The sequence below is a fragment of the Amblyomma maculatum genome, chromosome 2, assembly GCF_055883805.1.
Source record: "Amblyomma maculatum isolate TAMU_Amacu chromosome 2, ASM5588380v1, whole genome shotgun sequence".
Taxonomy (NCBI): Eukaryota; Metazoa; Arthropoda; class Arachnida; order Ixodida; family Ixodidae; genus Amblyomma; species Amblyomma maculatum.
The window spans coordinates 101,227,485-101,244,904 of record NC_139345.1 but is presented as its reverse complement, the minus strand read 5'-3'; the positions used below and the strand labels follow the sequence as shown (position 1 = coordinate 101,244,904).

Here is a 17,420-nt window from a genome sequence, read left to right as displayed (position 1 = left end):
GTCTTTATTCTATCACGCAACAACTGACAAGCATTTATCGCACGTAAAACAAAGCGAATCTACCTTCCCACAAATGCTGATTTCAAGTCGTAAACATGCATGTTCGGCAGTCTTAGGATTTCGAATGAACGAGGAGCGCCGACAGCCTTAATACGAGGTAAAAGCGTCCGGTCTATTAGAAAGTTTAATATACACTTTAATTAAAGGTTTAAACAACACAGATGCATTTTTCTATACAGTGATAAAGTGTCATTGTAAAACCATGCACAGCCCCAAGTTGATGAGGCATGAGCATATATAATCAACCAAAACATGTTAACTCACCTCTGAACAGGTGCGATTGAGTAAAATTATATTGTTACCGACGAGGAGGAAGCGGGCAGTGGCGCTCACGCTAGGCCCGCCGCGATTCATTAAATCATCTCACAGTCATCGGCTATCTTCTCTTTGTTCTCCTGTGTTCATCGGCTTGCTGCCCCGTAACATTTTCGTTGGAGGTGTGGGGTACGTCATCACTCGTCATCCTGGCCCGGAGCTTCGGCGCCTTGTGTCTGCTTGCGCCGTCGGCAGCGGGTTCCACGGAGCGCATCGCCTGGTTGTTCCTCAGCCTGCCGGACCCGAACGCGATCTTGCCGTTCCTCTACCCTGTATCCCGCCCCGACCACAAGACACGACGAAGAAGAGACCAAATTATCCGACTGACCTGAGACGCCATCCACACGGCCACAGGACGCTACGAGAGATCCGACTGACCTGATGACCCCACTGCCGAGACGCTGACCAAAAGACCTCATCGACCCAAGACGACACCACATATAAGGACATCCCCCCGCCCATGGCATGCGGCGCGTGCCTAGGCTTCGGCTATCGGATCTTGGCGACCTGTGGCCCGAAATCTTCCTGGGCCAGCATTCATTGGAGGATCATCAGGGCGGAAAGTCGTTGTCTTCTTCCTTCTTCGTGTTCTCAATCCAGTCACGCCTATCATCATGCTATGAATCTCATCGACATTGACAAACTTCCTTGTCCACGATCGGGACGATCGCTCTGTGACCCCGGGTAACGTTACGGACAAAGAAGAAGCGGGCAGTGGCGCGGGCAGGAGCGCTCGCGCTAGAGGAGGAGAAAACATTTAATTACGATCATATGATTTAGGAAGGGAGGTGCGTTTGGTTGTGGTGCTGAGTGTCAGACCCTATTCCGGGACTCCATTGGCCACCGCCGCTACCCGAGCTCTCTGGACCAGGACACGCTGGGCCTCCAGGACCGAGCTAGACAGGGCCGCCTCCCAGCCCTCCCTAGTTGGCTGTTTTATAGCTTTTATTTTTGTATTTTGCTGGCAGGCCCACACCGTGTGGTATAGGTCAGCATACTCCCGCAGAATCCGCCTTTTGCGCGAGGATGTGGCGCCATCATGCGGGAGCGGGCGGGGAACACATTGAGCGGCAGTGTAGCAGACGACGCGAAAGCGCACCATACGAAATGGCCACGCCAACGCTGGCAGAAAGCGAAAGCTTTCCCCCTTTTTTGGCCTAGGAGCGGAAAGTAGCGACAGTGATTGCAGCATATCATGTTCACGCAGTATGGGGGAAGGTAGAGCGTTTTCACAATCCACTCATAACGCACGTACGCATATACTGTCTTCGTATTGTAAGAGCGTGTAGCGCCGGCCGTGTTCGACGTGACAGAATGAGACGCTCTCAGCGTGCAGGTTTTCGGTAGACAGGAGAGCGTGGGGGCAGAGAGAGAGAGAGGTATCTCAAAGGGCAAAGCAGCCAGGGGTTTGTTGATGCTGCAGAGCTAGGTGGAATCGTCTCCTGTGACTTTGAGCGGCGCATATGCGCGGGGTGTCGAGTTACCGAGCACAATGCGGTCACCGCGGCGCCGGCATGGTGCAATGGGCGTCGCTTCCTCCTCGCGTCATCTACGACCGTGCAGCTATAGGATTTCATCCACGAAGATCGGCAGAGAGTCACATATACACACACCGTGAAAAGGGCATTGTCCCGGCCGGAATGCACACCTGCAGGAAACGCGCTGCATTTTTCTGGCAATGGATGATTCAGAGCTGTAGCCGGTTTCTGGCCTCAGGAGTCAGAACGGATGTGGTCGCAATGGTGAAAAAGTTCTCGGTGCGCAGAGAATGGTCATTCTGTTATGAAAGGATCTCCAACGTTCATTTCTGCCTCCGCCGCGATTTCTGCGGAATCAACAACTTGGTGACACATGTGAATCTCCTACATATCGGATGCGCATCTCGGTCAGGAACCAACCCTGTTCTACGTCCAGAGCGATCCACTCTGCAAGTGAACGAGCATCAACCCTCCAGGGGGCTCATTTATTGTGCCGGGCGGTTTCCTTGCCGTTGCAAACGGTTGGACGAAGACGACGATTATCAAGCTCCCTAACGAAGTGCATCTGATTGCGTACTTTAAAGGAACAAAGTCCGGATGCTTTGGCGTGCACGAAGGCGAGCCTTTAATTAAAAAAAAAATACTGTGCGTCGTGCAAGTGTCAAGTGCGTCATATGCTCCGAGCGGCAAAAACACAGGTACTACAGGTATGTATGCATCTAAGCGAAATAGGCATGATGAAAAGTACCTACTGGAGTTTTCACCCAGGCTGTAGCGCACCAGTGATAACTGCAATGAGGATTTCTTCGGTGCGTGATTGCTTCAGTTGCATCGGGGCCTGAAGGCGATGTATTTTGTCCCTTCTTAGCTAGGTAGCTTAGATATCACAGGCGGCTGTGTGCGCTAGGCCGTAATATTTAGCATGTTTTATCGTGACTGCCACCTCACTAAAAGAAAAAGAAAATACGGCGTTTTAATGCACTGCCGTTCGCGAGCCTCATGACCAGCTCAACCACTCGGCTCGCTAACGGCGGTGCATCACAACAAACACCCTTTTTTTTCTTTTTTTAGTCAGGCAGCAGTCGCGGTAAAACATGCTAAATATTACGGTCTAGCGCACACAGCCACCTGTGATATCTGCGCTACCCAGTCCCTTCGAATAAATAATAAAAACGAGAAAATACATCGCCATCAGACGCGCCGAACAAATGCTCACTGCGGCTATCACTGGTGGGGTACAGGCTTGGTGCAAACTCCGGTAGATACTTTTCATCATGCACATATTTCCTTTAGATGCATACATGCCTGTAACGAAGTGTTTTTCGCACAGTCGAGAGCACGCAGTCGGCTGCCAAGGTCGCCCATTCACGTCTTGACGCTTGGTTGCCCTAATCCAAGCTTCACGCCGTTGCAGGTCGCGGCTTGCCGAAGGAAACCTAACAAAACGCGTCTTGCATCCCGGCACGCCTCGGGAGTGGCAGCCGTAAGCGGCACAGGTGGTTGGCATCGTTTTACCGAGGCTGTGAACGTGACCTCCAGCCCCCGTGCGTTGGCTATGAGTGGGGCGACGAGAAGCGCCGTCGACGCCGCTCAGTGTGTTTTCATCAGTCGCCGCTGGGGCTTCGCGCATGCGCAGAAAACTCGCGCAAAAGGCGGATTCGCACTTACCCGTGAATGTCGGGTCCATGTGTTTTAGTTTGGTGGGATTTAGAAAACACCCGGTTTGGAGCCGTATAAGGTGGCACTCTTCAGATCTGTCGAGACCTTTGGCGGGTCCCGGGAGTCCCGCCGCGATTAATTAAATCATTTCAGTCATCGCCATCTTCTCTCTGTTCCCCTGTATTCATCGGCTTACCGCCCCGTAACAATAGCATAATTATTGATGGGTGTGTGTCTCATGAGTAAAACAGGTGAATGGGCACTAAGCAAACTTCGCTAACAAAAAACGTGGGACTGGACATGCGATCTGTGGCAGGCACAATCTCAGAGATTGTACCTGCCACCTTTCCTGTAAAAACAGTTGTAAATGTTCTAGGACATAATTCTTGAAATATATTTGTAATTTTCTTTATAAATTATAAACGATGTAAGCAAGATAAAATTTCTAACATAAAGTTTTGTTCGATTTTAAACCAATGTTTACAATACAGTACACATATAACATTATTTGTAAACATTTACCATTACAACTTTTCGAGTAGAGTATTAGCATCGGGAGCTGAGTGTTGAAATTATATACTTAAATATCACGTTATCCAATTTTTGACGACAAACAACTTTCGGTTGAAGTGCCACCTTTTATTGTTAATCGCTAAGTATATGCATGCTTGATTGACATTTTTATAAGGTATGCAACAAACTTGAAAACTCAGACAGCTGTTATTTTAAATCATTTGCGAGTGCATACACCCAACTTCTTCGGAGAGAGCACTGCAGAGGAAAGCGGATTTTGTTATCTCGGACTCGTCTCGGGGCTTTAAAGTGATGTCGCTGTCTCGAGAAAGTTTTCTTTATTGTGATGAGAAATAAAAGTATATCTCTTTGTCTCTTGTTTGTGCCCACGTTTGGTTACGTTGTTGCTTCACAGATCACTCCACCATTGATATGGATTATTAGTGTAAAACAATTTCTCAAAGTTACCGAGAGTAAAGGGTGCTGCCACATATACGAATATCTTAAAGAGCAGTTCATCCACCGTGGGAAGCAATATTTGAACCCATCGCGGTGGTGCAGTGGTTAAAGGTCCACGGAAACGGCCCCCAAGAAACCACTGATAAACGTGTTCAGTGTGTAGAACACATCCTTTTGAGCATTAACGCAAAGTATAACTCCTTGGAACAAAGCCAGCGATTTATTATTAATTTTTAAAAACAGCGTTTCTTGAAATTCGCGGGCAGAGGAAATGTCGCTTGGCGGTGTCGCATGGAACTATTTCCTAATCCCGTGACGTCACGGGTCGGTTGACTGGCAAGGCTTGCTAGAAGCTGCCATTCGCTGCGGTCACTGCAACCATGACGTCACAAACACACTTCCGGTAGCTGCGAAAGTCGTCTGCTCGTGGGCTGCTCGAACTCTGTGCGGGCTGTTACAGCTCGCCGCCCTTATCGGTTAGGTGGCCATTGCCCATTAAGTGCAACAACCGAAGCGACGCAGGGATCGGCAGAACGAAGCTGCATTTACAAATATCTTATTTATATAACGTGGTTTCAGGAGTATCGGAGTGTCGTCCGACGAGGCGTCAACAGCCCGGTCAAGCACCGCACGATGGCAGCACCTCCTTGACCGCCGCGTACCGTTCGCGAACCACACGGCGGATCGTTAGCACCGATGTCCGAAATAAAGCGTGCTAAAATTTGTTGGCGTCTGGAATACTGAGCCGAATATCAAGTATGAAGCCCTCGTGAGGATCGCTGGCCAGCAGCAAATTGCTGGTAAGAGCGATAGCCGTGATACAAGCTAGTTTCTGCTCAAGCCAGCTGCCGCTGGTGCATTTCGGCTGATCCGATCTGCTCGTACTAGCTCTGCGATTAATGCGTCGGCAGAGTTAATCCTATAATTATTTTACTATGGCAGGATAGGAATCACTATAAGGCAGTTTCATAAGTAGACGATTTACGACAGCGTTGATCATGTTCTAAAGCGTCGACCGCCGCGGCTTCGAAGCGAAACAATAGGCCTAGCGACGACTAGGGACGGTCACGCACGGCGCCGGCGTTCGCCGCGCTCGTACGTTCCACCCCCGCGGTAATTGTGTAACGTACCTCAGCCTGCTCGCGGCATCCCGTGCTGCAAGCGTTGCAAACTCGTGTACTTTCATAGCTAAGGCCGCGTATTTTTTGGCGTTCTGCTCAGCAACAAGCCGTTCAAACGATACTGTAGGCACGACAAGGCTTCAATACGCAGTCGCTGCGCTGTCGGCCGTAATCGAAGACGTCGGGCGGCACCATAATCTATACATCGATCTTTAAACGTGATATAGTGGGCAAATGAATAACTTTGTGAAGCAGACCCGCTCGTACGTTTCGCGCACTCGGGCGCCGACGAGTAGCTTCCGTCAACGGACGCCGTCATAACCTCGGTTAACGACGCAAACCGAGGTCGTCAAGCTCGGTTTGCGGTAACCGCGGTTAGTGGTGCAACCATGGTTTGGTCCGCCGTGTAACATAGGATAACCACGGGTTCGCGGTTACACTAACCGTCGCTGCGCGAATTGGCGAACTCCTCAGGCGTGTGCCATAGCGAGGACGGGTTGGCGCGAGTACGCCAGCGAGCGAGCGCGCGGCAACCGGAAGTTCGTCGAAGTGACGTATGTCTGGGCGGAGCTTTGAACTTGCTTGTATTCTTTGTTTTTTTATGGCTCCCTTCGGCGTACGAGTTGAGGGGGAAAATTGGAAGGGTCATTTTTAATCGCCGATATCTCTGGTGTTGCAGAAGCTAGATCGAAAATTTTTGCGGGAGAATGATGGGTGGTTCAATAACTATCAGTGTTATGGCGTTGTTTACCCTTCTTGGTGACCCCTTTCTGGGGACCTTTAAGGCGCTTGACTATACTATGTCCAATGATGCAGGATCGAATCTCGGCCGCGGCAGCCGCTTTTCGATGGAGGCGAAAAGCAAGGCGCCCGTGTCCTGTGTGATGTAAGTGCAATTTATAAAGAAAGAACCCTAGGTGGTCAAAATTTCCGGAGCCCTCCACTACGGTGTCTCTCATAGCCTGAGTCGCTTTGGGGTGTTAAACCCCATAAACCAAACCGTATTTTACAACCCTAGTGTTGGGCCAAAAACGTAGGTTCTGCCTCTGATTCGGTAGCTACGCCGTGTAGAGCTGTCATCCTTGCGCAGATTAAGTTATTTTAATATTGCGCTTTTCACTTCTTTCAATTAATTTAACGCTAGTGAAAGTTTGGCTAAGCTATCGTAAAAACGCACATCAGGCTTCGCCTCTATACGAAGCATATTGACACGGCTGAATCCACATTTTGTGCCTAGAGTAGACATGGCATATGCAAATCCTCATTTTCCGGGCATTCCTTCACCTCGCCATCGTGAACGATATGCATCACCGCCATATATGGGTAATACTAATAGGCACACCACAAAAGGGATGTCGTATAAATTTCGGTTTTTCGTTGACACGCTTGTTTCTTTTGCCTCTTCTTTCAAAGTGTTCGCTAAATTACGACTGTCACAACGACCTCAGCTCGACATTTCAGTTCAAATTTATGCTTAACATGCCTAGCAAAGATTCAAACATGCTGGTGTAACATATGACAAGTTGGTGCATGCCCTTATGACTAACTTACCGCTTCGCGAATTATGCGTCGTAATTAGTTAATTGTGATTCAAAAGTGAACTTTACGCTAAGGCGTCATATTCTTTTGGCAGCTTGTTGAGAGTAATTGCACTGGGGCTGTCTGTAAGGAATAATATAATTAATTATTTAATCATGATTTAAAACTGAACTTAGTGACATAGCATCAAGTCATATATGGCTCGATAGTATGTACTAACAAAGATTGTGCCAAACTAACTGTAGGTCTTAATTGCCGTTAATTGGCTAACAGTTATTAAAAATTGAATCTTAAGCTACAATGTGAAGCCATTATCGTTGAAAAGGTCTCGACGAATCCAATATCAAACGCTAAGCCACGCAAAAACCACGTAAACATCTGAACTATTTTCTTATTCGGTCCAACAATGGTTAAACCGCTGCCAACTTTTTGATTACCCATACAGCACCCTTTAGCACTAGGCGCCCAGCTAAGAAATGTCTGCCCACCGTGACGTAGTCGAAGCAGCTGCCATTGGAATCGCGGCGCAGGTTAAGAAGCCTGACGACCACGATGAGGGCGCCGCTGTCGCTGGTGACGGCGAAGCTGCAGTTGTGAGCAGTTTCCAGCGGGTAGCGCAGTCCCACCACGGCCGACGAAGAATCACCACGTTGAAGCCGCAGCACGCTCGACGCGTTCGTCCAACACACGTCGCCGAACAGGTCTGCGCGCGACGCCATTAAGAAATGTATGCAGTCTGCGGCAATTTGGTGTCAACCAGTTGCGGTTTAACTTACTCCGATTGAAACGATCAGACATGGTTTATTTTGCAAAAAATGATAACAATAAAGCTGTACCAACACGTGAGGTTAGCTATAGAATTCCTCTCTCTTGCACTGCCACGTTTGCTGCTAGACTTCGAGGTGTCATAGTGCTTAAAGATATTTTTAGATATCTTTTTAGATATTGTGAGCCTTCCACGGATCTTCTTTCATTTGTACATACCATAATCTTCTTCTTTCTTTTGTACATACCATCGTCATCGTCCCGCGGCGCCGGCTCCAGCACGCGCCTGGGTTCTCCATCAAATTAAAACGCTGACACGGCATACCTTGCCTTGCCGTCACGACTTTGGCGTCTCGACCTGGCCTTCTTTCACAATATATACACGTGAACCTGCTACCTTTAATTACTTTCTTCAGAAATTGTTTTAGGTGGCACCACTTCCTTTGTTGCAGGCTTAAAAAGTCACAGCCGATTTGAATAGTTAGTCAAATGCGAAGTGGGTACGTAGCACTGCTTATCCCTGCTTGTGCTTCTAGGTTCTTGCGCCGTCCAGCTGCATTATCAGAATCAGTAGATTCACGTTCCCGCTGCCTTCGTAACCGTTGTACTTCAGCGCGTCGAGTACGCGAACCTGCGCCGCAGTTCCGGACGCCCCGGATTCTTTCACTGCGACGCGAAGCAAACGCGCGGCGCAGCCGCGTCCTCAGCTTTCCTTACACCATCTTCAGTGGTTCTTATTACAAATAAGCAAAACTAGGAACAATGTATTATATTCCTCTTTAGAATGCATTGCTCTGCTCCCGAAAGGTTTGGGGTGGGATCACAAGGGAAGAGAAAGAGAGATTTGAGGAGAATGTAGAGAATGTAGAGAATGAGCAAAACGGATGCTCCAGAGTTTCGGCATCAACACATTCCGAGCAGTGAAAGAAGGTCTCCAGGACGAAGAAAGGTAATCCAGTTTACCTCCATGCCTTAACTGGCGCGGAGATAAACACAAGCTGCTTTATGACGCGGCGAGCGGCTCGGAGCCGAGGTCGAGGGAGCACCGCACGTACACGTCTACTGTCCCTGTCCGGGAAGGCTGAGGAGTTACTGATGCAAGGGGAGAGATGCCGTGTTTGAGGACGCGGGAGCGACAAACGGCAGCTCAGTCCGGATTAACACAGGTTTGTACAACGCTGCCCGATGGCAGTCGCGACGTCTGCAACTGTGACATGCCCCATTCTCTCACTGGGTGCATCTGGGCGGCAACTCCGCCCCCTCTTTGTTAAGTAGCGTGATGCGGGCATCGCCACCTTCTGTTTCTCCTCAAGTTCACAGAGAGATGGACAGAGAGAGAGAGAGAGGCTTCTGCTGCAGCTGTGCGGCCGCTCCGCTTCTTTAACGCTGAGCGTCAAGTTCACGAATAGAGAGAGAGTGAATGGCTTCGGACAGACATCGGCGAAATCCGTGATTGCGGCTAGTAGTGCTACGCACTAAAACCATTCGTCTCGAAAATAGCTGGCTTTTTATGCAAGCTTGTGAACGCAACAAAATACATTTCACAGAACAGCGAGCTTGCTGGTATTTTAGTACCATTTGCTTGCTGAATGGTTTTGCTACCAACAATAACCGCTTAACTATTCTGAATATAATGCGTAATGTGTAGCTACGAATCGCAAAATGTTTCCACAATCGTTACGATGTTGATTCCATGAATATTTGCGTGTTAATGCTGAAGTGCCCAGCAATTTTGATACTTCAATCGAAGTTTTTTTACATGCGTGCAAAACATTATAACTATTCACTTTTTTATAAAATCAAGGAATTGACCCTCATGAAGGCTGGAAACTCTACTCGAGGCGAGTTCCTGTACATGCTCCCTGTTCCTTGTCGTGACGCTGGGGCTAAGTCGACCCGGCCTTCACTTGGTAGCGTGCAGAGACTCGGGGTTGATGAAGGATTGAATCTTCGAAGTTGGTAAAATATATACAAGCAGGTTTAATGGCACTTTGAGAAAACTTATTTACATGATTATTTACATGAAAAAGAAGGGTATATTAACAAAATGGCAAGCGTAAAGAGTTCATAGCGAGAAGCGTCTGGATGAGCCGTTTACCCAGGGCTCAGAGCCTCATTTCGTGCTCTGCAATGTCCTTAAAACACCCTATGTCCAGCCCCTCTCTGAAGATGCTGACCAACCAGTTCCAGGGCACGCCCCTCAGATATCGGCATCCAATCGAACACATCACTGCACTGATGGTCTGATGCACTGACTGGTCCGGCATTGTTTCGTTGGGCGTGGTCACTTGTTGGCGGGAAGAGCTTGGGAACGGCGAGGAGGTACATTTCTATTCTTCAGCAAAGATTCGATATGCTGGTTCCGGTAAGTGGATTTCCTTCTCAGAAACCCAAGTGCACGTGCGCGCCGCATACTGCTCCCAGCATTGTCCCTTTCCAACAATTGCAAATCTTTCCTGCATTCCCGGGAAATCCTCTAATGGCCGCAATCACCTTGCTCCTTTCTTGTCCTGTACGTCAACGGACGTGTCACTCTGTCGTCTCCTTTGGACAGTAGGCATTCCTCACTGGACGATAGCGCTTCTCGACGGGAAGGGTGAACAATTGAACGAAAGCACTTTCGGCTATTTCCCGCAGGGGGACATTTCTTTGTATTTTTCTAGACGTTCCCTTGACAGGGCCAATTTGGCATTTGCAGGGTCTCTACAAAGCAAAACAGGCTTACACAAAAGGATTCATGGAAACAGGCTCACTTAGCGCCATTGTACCAACAGAACATATCCACAGCACTTATCCATGCCCATAGGCGAACAAAAGAGCGCAAGTGCGGATGATGCACGGTCATAACATCCTATATGCTCCCTACGGGAGAGACCGTTTTATCATGGGCGCTGCCATTTTGTGTATGTGGCGCCAACTAGCGACCGAGTTGTGAACAACCGCCATGCTGGTATGTGGGGTCCCATCCGCGGAACAGGCGACAAGTAGCGCAAATCGGCATTTTGGAGCTTTCGCGTGCAATGTTTTGCTTTCTGAAAGTACCTAGCTGAAAGAAAAAGAAATTTTCAGTAGCAGCGAAGCTATTCGGTCAGAAATGACAAAAAATTATGCTCCTGATCAGGTTGGCTGAAGGCTACAAGCCTGATTACAATTAGTGTGTACCTTTGATGTGGCACAGAGAGGCGGCGGCGCACCACTGGCCGCGAGCTAGGGCAGCTTTCGATCTACTTTTTATTCTTAAATGATTTCTAGAAACGCTAATTTGAGGAAAAAAAGCAAGCGAATGTAGCCGTTTCATGTCACGTTTAGGAGCAATGCCAATCGCGCTACATTTGTTGGGTCAACCGATCATTCATATACTCTTTAATGCTTGAGCGGTTACGGAAGTTCCCACACCTCCAATGGGGTTATCCATTTCGGATCCATTTAATCTACCCTGGCTACTTTTGTTGGGTGACAATCAGGCAGGGTGTCCAAGCGTCCACTACCAGGCAATCGGATTTCAGCATTGCCTACATGACTCAACCAACTGTTTGCCGGTATGTGCGGGAAGTGGCTATGACCTGTCAATGGTGGGAGCTGCTATCCTGCAATTTCTCTGACTGGGCGTTAGTTGCGTTTGTCTGACGCTGCCGTCATGCTGACATCCAAATACAAGATAAAATTGACAATTGATACCTATGAAATAGTCACTTTAAATTATGTCCCATAATGACCTCATCAAAAGTTGCTTTTGACAACAATTATATAGTCCATTTTTCGTCGCAAGGTTTGTTTACTGCAAGCAATTGGTGCTATTCCTATGATCATATTCCCCTTTATTATCGGCAGCAAAATCTTGCGAGATGGGTGTTTTCAAAAAAAAATATATTGTAGCGCTGTTTCACTAAATAAGTTAACCAATTTATTAGTATATCGTTGTCTTCAAGTGGGACAGTTTCTTTCATACTTGCATTAACATCAGGTGACTGAATCGAAATAGTTCTTCTTTACCTGGCAGAATCTCATAAATATTTGCCGCAAGGAATATCATCCGCTTGTTGCCCAAAGACTGCCGTTGTTGCACGGGTATTCAGTTTTTCCAGTCCCTTATCGACAAACACAGTGTTCGGAACTCGCACGAAAGGCTGCCAAAGCTGCTCGTCTTAGCCCAATTAGGTGAGTTGCAAGTGGAACAGTGTAGAGGACACACACGCATACCACCGCTGTTAATCATTTATCTTCTGTTAATCACCTCCTTTTGTTGTTATTTTTTTTTAATGCAAGCAACTGAGTAAAAAAAAGATTGAGCTAACCGCGGCAGCTCTTAGCAGCTAAACTGCGGCCGGCGGAAATGAAACGATCTAGGAAATGAAGGAAAGAAAGGGGCGAAAGAAGAAAGAACATAGGGAAAGAAAGCACATCGCTCACATCAGCTGATCGGCTTAGATACTTTGCGGCTATTCAAGACACTCTGTGTGCAAAAGACTGCAACGTGTGCCCTTTCTCCGTAGAATGCCCTGCCCCCCCCCCCCCCTCCCCCTCCCGCTGCTATCCCCGCGTCCCCACATACTAGACAGGCGGAGCCGCGCAGCGCGTTCCGGTTTGATGCTATTTACCTCCTCGCCGCAAAAACGGTGTATACAGGAACTCTAGTGCAAAGCATAACAATAAGTCTTCTTGGTATCGTCCTTCTGTGCATGAGAATGGACGGCAGCAACAGGCGGCTGCCGTTTATTATATCGGCAGGCATCTCAAGACGGATCGTTTTGGTAGCTATGTTGCCGTACGATACAGGTGCAATACAAAGCAGGGTAAATAAATGGCTTTTTAATGCTATATAGCATTAAAAGCCATATTCGAGAAAGAAAAAAACGATCGAGTTCGGCGTCTTGCCGCGAAAGTTTGCCAACTTATCCACGTATTTTTGGCATCATGAGACCATATGAAAGAGAACTCACTAAGGGTTGATGGGGAGCCTCAGTTCGTAAGCCCAGCCACGTATCGAGAAAGGGACATGCCTTCTCGTCTGGGTCCTTATTTCGAGTTTGCGTCGTTATCGAAAGTGTCTCTATATCTCCGACTTCGAATCATCTGACTGGTCGATTGGATTGGATTGGAAAACATTTATGTGGTCACTACACTTAGATGGCCTTGGAGTCCGTGGCTCTCAGCGACCTTATGAGCCCACTCAGAAGCCCGAACTTGCGTCAACGGGTCGGAGCAGGCCAGTATAGCCTCCCACCGCTTTAGGGAAGGGATGTCACTACCCCTTCTAGTTCTGGTGTTTTCACCGATAAGGTGACTCGAAGTCGAGGAGACAGCGACTGTCTGAGCGAAAGCAGGGTGAGGTGTAGTCCGCCTCGGGATCTGTACACCACCTTGTAGTCGACCATAGGAAGCAGCAGCCGCTGCCGCGAACGTTGCGCAGCCATGCGCGTAGCTCTCAGCTGAGCTGAGGTTTCTTGGAACGCAGGTGGCATAGCGACGCCTGGTACATGTGTGGAGTTATCTTGGCTTCGGGGTACCGAACGCGGTCAAGGGAGCGGGCGGGCACACTGAAGACGTGGGTCAGATCCCTTGGATCGTAATCAGGGGGTGTAGGCTCTCTCCTGGCACATGCACCTCCAATTTGGTGTTGGCAGTGGAGGCCTCCGTCGAAGTAGGCCTAGTAAGAGAGTAAGGACTAATTCCGGCGACGCAGGGACGAAAGGGCCGTGGATGGTCAAACATGGTGTAACCGGGCCAGAAATTTATGGGTGTGCGGTGCTCATCTTCAGAGGTCACTGGGAGGTGAAGTTTTGGCCGATGACGCAGGCGATTGGTGACTTTCGTAGTCTTTTTACGAAGCCGATGTGAGGCGCGGCCTCACTCCATGGTTCCCTAGCAGCCAATCTCTAGATGCGGAATTTTCTAGCTCATTCCCACTTGAGCATTCGGCGGCGAGAGGGGGCGAAACCCGCCACCGCGACGAAGAATCCGCCGGGAGATCTCGGCGAAAAGCCAGTTCGATCCAGGACCGATTCTTGCCGCCGGAAAAGTTCTGCAGATTTCTGTCAGCCGATAGGATGGCAGGGAAGTTGTGCTCCCGCGGCGACATGCATGGTAGCATCTCTCATTTGTCAACATAGCGACGACGTGCTCGCAAGTGACCATCTGCTCAGAAGAAATGACGGCAGCCAAAATGCTAATCGGCGCTGTGAAGCTATATTGTGGGCTGTATGATAAGCGTCACCCCGAACATAAAAACATTACGTTGAAGGATGACATTTGGAATAAGATAGGCGCTTCCCTTTGGCAGGAGCGGTACGTATGCCCCTTTTTTACTACGCATGCAAAGAGCATGACGAGGTTCATATTACCACAGTACATACGTCGCATGTACCATGTTTTAGTAAAGAATTGCATGTTAATGTATTTCCTGGAAAACTTCGGCCACCCTTTCTGGATGCTTTGATGACGTACGTATAGCAGTCGAGCGGTCAGCTTAGAAGCATTAGGGGCTCGTGAAGCCATGACATACCTTCATGTGCGTGAAAACGCCGGTGTGAAAGAGCTACCCATCCGGACCTTTCTGGGGAAAATGGCAATCAGCGTCAGTCATTCAGCTGACGCTAATTAATCGAAGCGCTACCAGGTTAAATCCCTGGTGCCGGCGAGTACCAAACGGTTTTTCGATGGGTGCGAGATTTCCCCCAGCCAGGTGCTCTGTTCTTCTGGGATGAAATGCTTGGGAAAACTTTTCATGGTGCTGGACAACGTTTCGGTCCATGACCCTTTTCCCAAGCATTTCAACTCAGAAGAGCCGAGCACCATACCGGGGGAAATCTTGTACCCACTGGAAACCAGTAGGTACCCGGCGGCGCCAGTGATCGAACCTGCTATCTCCCGAAAGCGAGGCGGATGCACTGATCACTGCGCTAAGCGCCAAAGCTTATCTCGGTCAATAGCAGTGTGTTAGTTGTAGATGGCTCTCGAAGCCGCCCCAAAAGCCAAGAATCTTATAAAGGCGATAACGAGGAGGCCGACTTATTACCAGTTCCTGCGAAAGATTCACCTGAGGTAGAGCGGGGACATGCTAGCGTGGACAAATGGAAGTTTACCGGACGTTGACTGCGTACGCGTCGTTTTTGACCTTGACAGACTCTGCAGTGAGTGTGCACAGACAGGAGCAGTGCCTCCGCAGAAGGCGTCCGGTAAACCGGTGTACATCTATGCTAGTGCGTCTCCGCTCTGCTAAATCTTTAGACGTATACGTTAGTAAGTCTCCGGTAAGATAAATTTCTTTTTGTCTAAGATAGTGGAGGCCCACTAGTACTAACGTATACCGGTTCACCGGACACCAGCTGCGCAAGCGTATAATGGAAAGGGTGTGACTAATGCGCCGACAACACCAGTATACGACTACGCTGCAACGTTTCCTCCATGCGAAACATATATTATTTTTATCCCATCCCCAACGTTACTTATTAAAGCGAAAGCCTTATATGCCTCATGAGACGAATTCTTGTCCACAGAACATGTGAGAGGGTGTCCGCATGAAGCAGCGTGACATAGCAGCAATGGTTTGAGAGAAGGTTTGAGATTGTCGAGTCACCGAAGCGGCGAGCGGGACAATGACATACTCCTATTCCAGGGCTTCCCCCATTGTCACCTCACGCGGGCCATTCGCTCTTATATACAGACCTCCATTTGGCGCCAAAATTGATTCCCTTCGTATCAAAATTGTGGACGGTCGTACGGATGTGGTCCACGTTGAGGCAGCTGTGTACGAGGGTTGTCCAGCTGTGGTGACAGTATAGTAGCAAATGAAAACCAAGAGATTGAAGCTAGCTGTTCTGTTCGCACAAACTGCAAAAACAGCGGAAGTCGGCGATCAACAATTATGTCAAAAAGAGGATGTCAAAAAAAAAAAGCAAACAATGTATCAAAGCTATAGGCTACTCGAAAAGAGACATTAAAATTTGGGCACCGGCCCACTCCCGGCTACAAAGGATGAAGAGGTTCACGAGCTCGCCCGAGGTCTAACTTTTCAGGTGGGTCCGGGCACCTACCATGATACCAATAACAGCCGGTACCGACTACTTAGATATAAAGACGTAACACAACTACAGACAAAGACGAGCGGTATACCCTACGGCCGACAGACCAGTAAACAAATATCAAGAAAATATTTGGAGACTCCTACAGACAAGAACATATCCTTATCCCTGCTTATGAGCATGTGGTACCCAACACAATACGAAGAGACATGAAAAATTGCAAAAGCACGGCAGACATGGTTCACATGAGCTGGACATGCCCAAACATAACGCACGCACCTAAAGAAAAAAAAAATAACAGAGGCCTCTTGGGAGGCTCTGATGCTCAGCTCGAACCCGACAACACAACTTTCACTGGTCCAACTGGCTGAAGCCACCGCCCGGACCCAAGAGCTCCGAGCCGCTGCTTAAGCGGATGGGTCCCCCATCCCAATCTGTTGGACACTAAAGTTATTCCAGTCAATCAATCTTTAAGCAATGTTCCGGGTGGTGTCTTACCGTTTTACCACCCAGCTGGTATGCATTAATTCGCTAGTCTATAGGTAAGTGATAGAGACCAGAACCGGCTTATGTGCTAATTTTATGCCCCAATCACTTCCCTACACCAGCGCAGCAGGTGTTTTCGAATCGGGCGTCTCTGCGTCAGCAAACTTTCACCTTCCTGTATACGTAGGCAGTTTTGAGTCTCTCAAAATTTATTAGCTGCAACATAAGAAGCTAACTTAATACAAATTTCAGATTAACGCTCGCAATCCGCGCTACCGTCACATCCGTTATAAGTGGGCTCGACTGCATTGACCCGACCAAGGGTTGCGCATCCAAGGCTCACTTCGTAGCATTGCATTTTACAACGAAAGTTGCTATACGGAGGCCTCGCCTCCCTGGAGAAGTCGAAGCATAGACCGCTAAACCTTGTCACGTGGTCACCATGCAATCGAAGCCAGGCACGGTATCATGCACCCGTTGCAATAGCTAAAGTTGCCACAGTCTACGGGCTATAGATTTCGCTCTATAGGCCCTAGAGATTAACAAAATTAAGGGAGACAGGAACCCAGCAACTTTTTACCGAGCTCAGCTCGAATGCAGGCTACGCAGGAAGGGAGGAAAGCAGGACTTCGACCCCTTTTCGCGGAGAATGGGCTACGTCAGCCATATCCCGCACCGTTTCTCCAAGTTCACTCTTTACTAGCGCCGCGCCTCTCCGCAATTCCTCGATCGAACAATACACTCCGCGGCACTGACGTACAAAGGCCCGCCGTCCTTTAGCCTTCACTGCAAAACAAAGAAAGGTTTCCGCGAGCTTAGTAGTAGTAGTAGTAGTAGTAGTAGTGTGCAACCGAAGGACAGTTACCACTGGAACCATCCGGAGAAATGCGTAACCGTCAGCGTTCAAGAAATGTGCCGAGGCCCGTCTGCGGCGGCCACTTGGCCCCAGCCACAACGTGTGCACGCACAAGAGCGATCCACCGAATACTTCGACCACGTTAAAA

The 17,420-nt window shown here is 48.8% G+C and overlaps 1 pseudogene; it reads right to left on the bottom strand.

Moving 5' to 3' along the window:
* Positions 1–17,420, bottom strand: part of LOC146199419 (uncharacterized) — a 29,614-nt pseudogene that overhangs the window by 8,574 nt on the left and 3,620 nt on the right.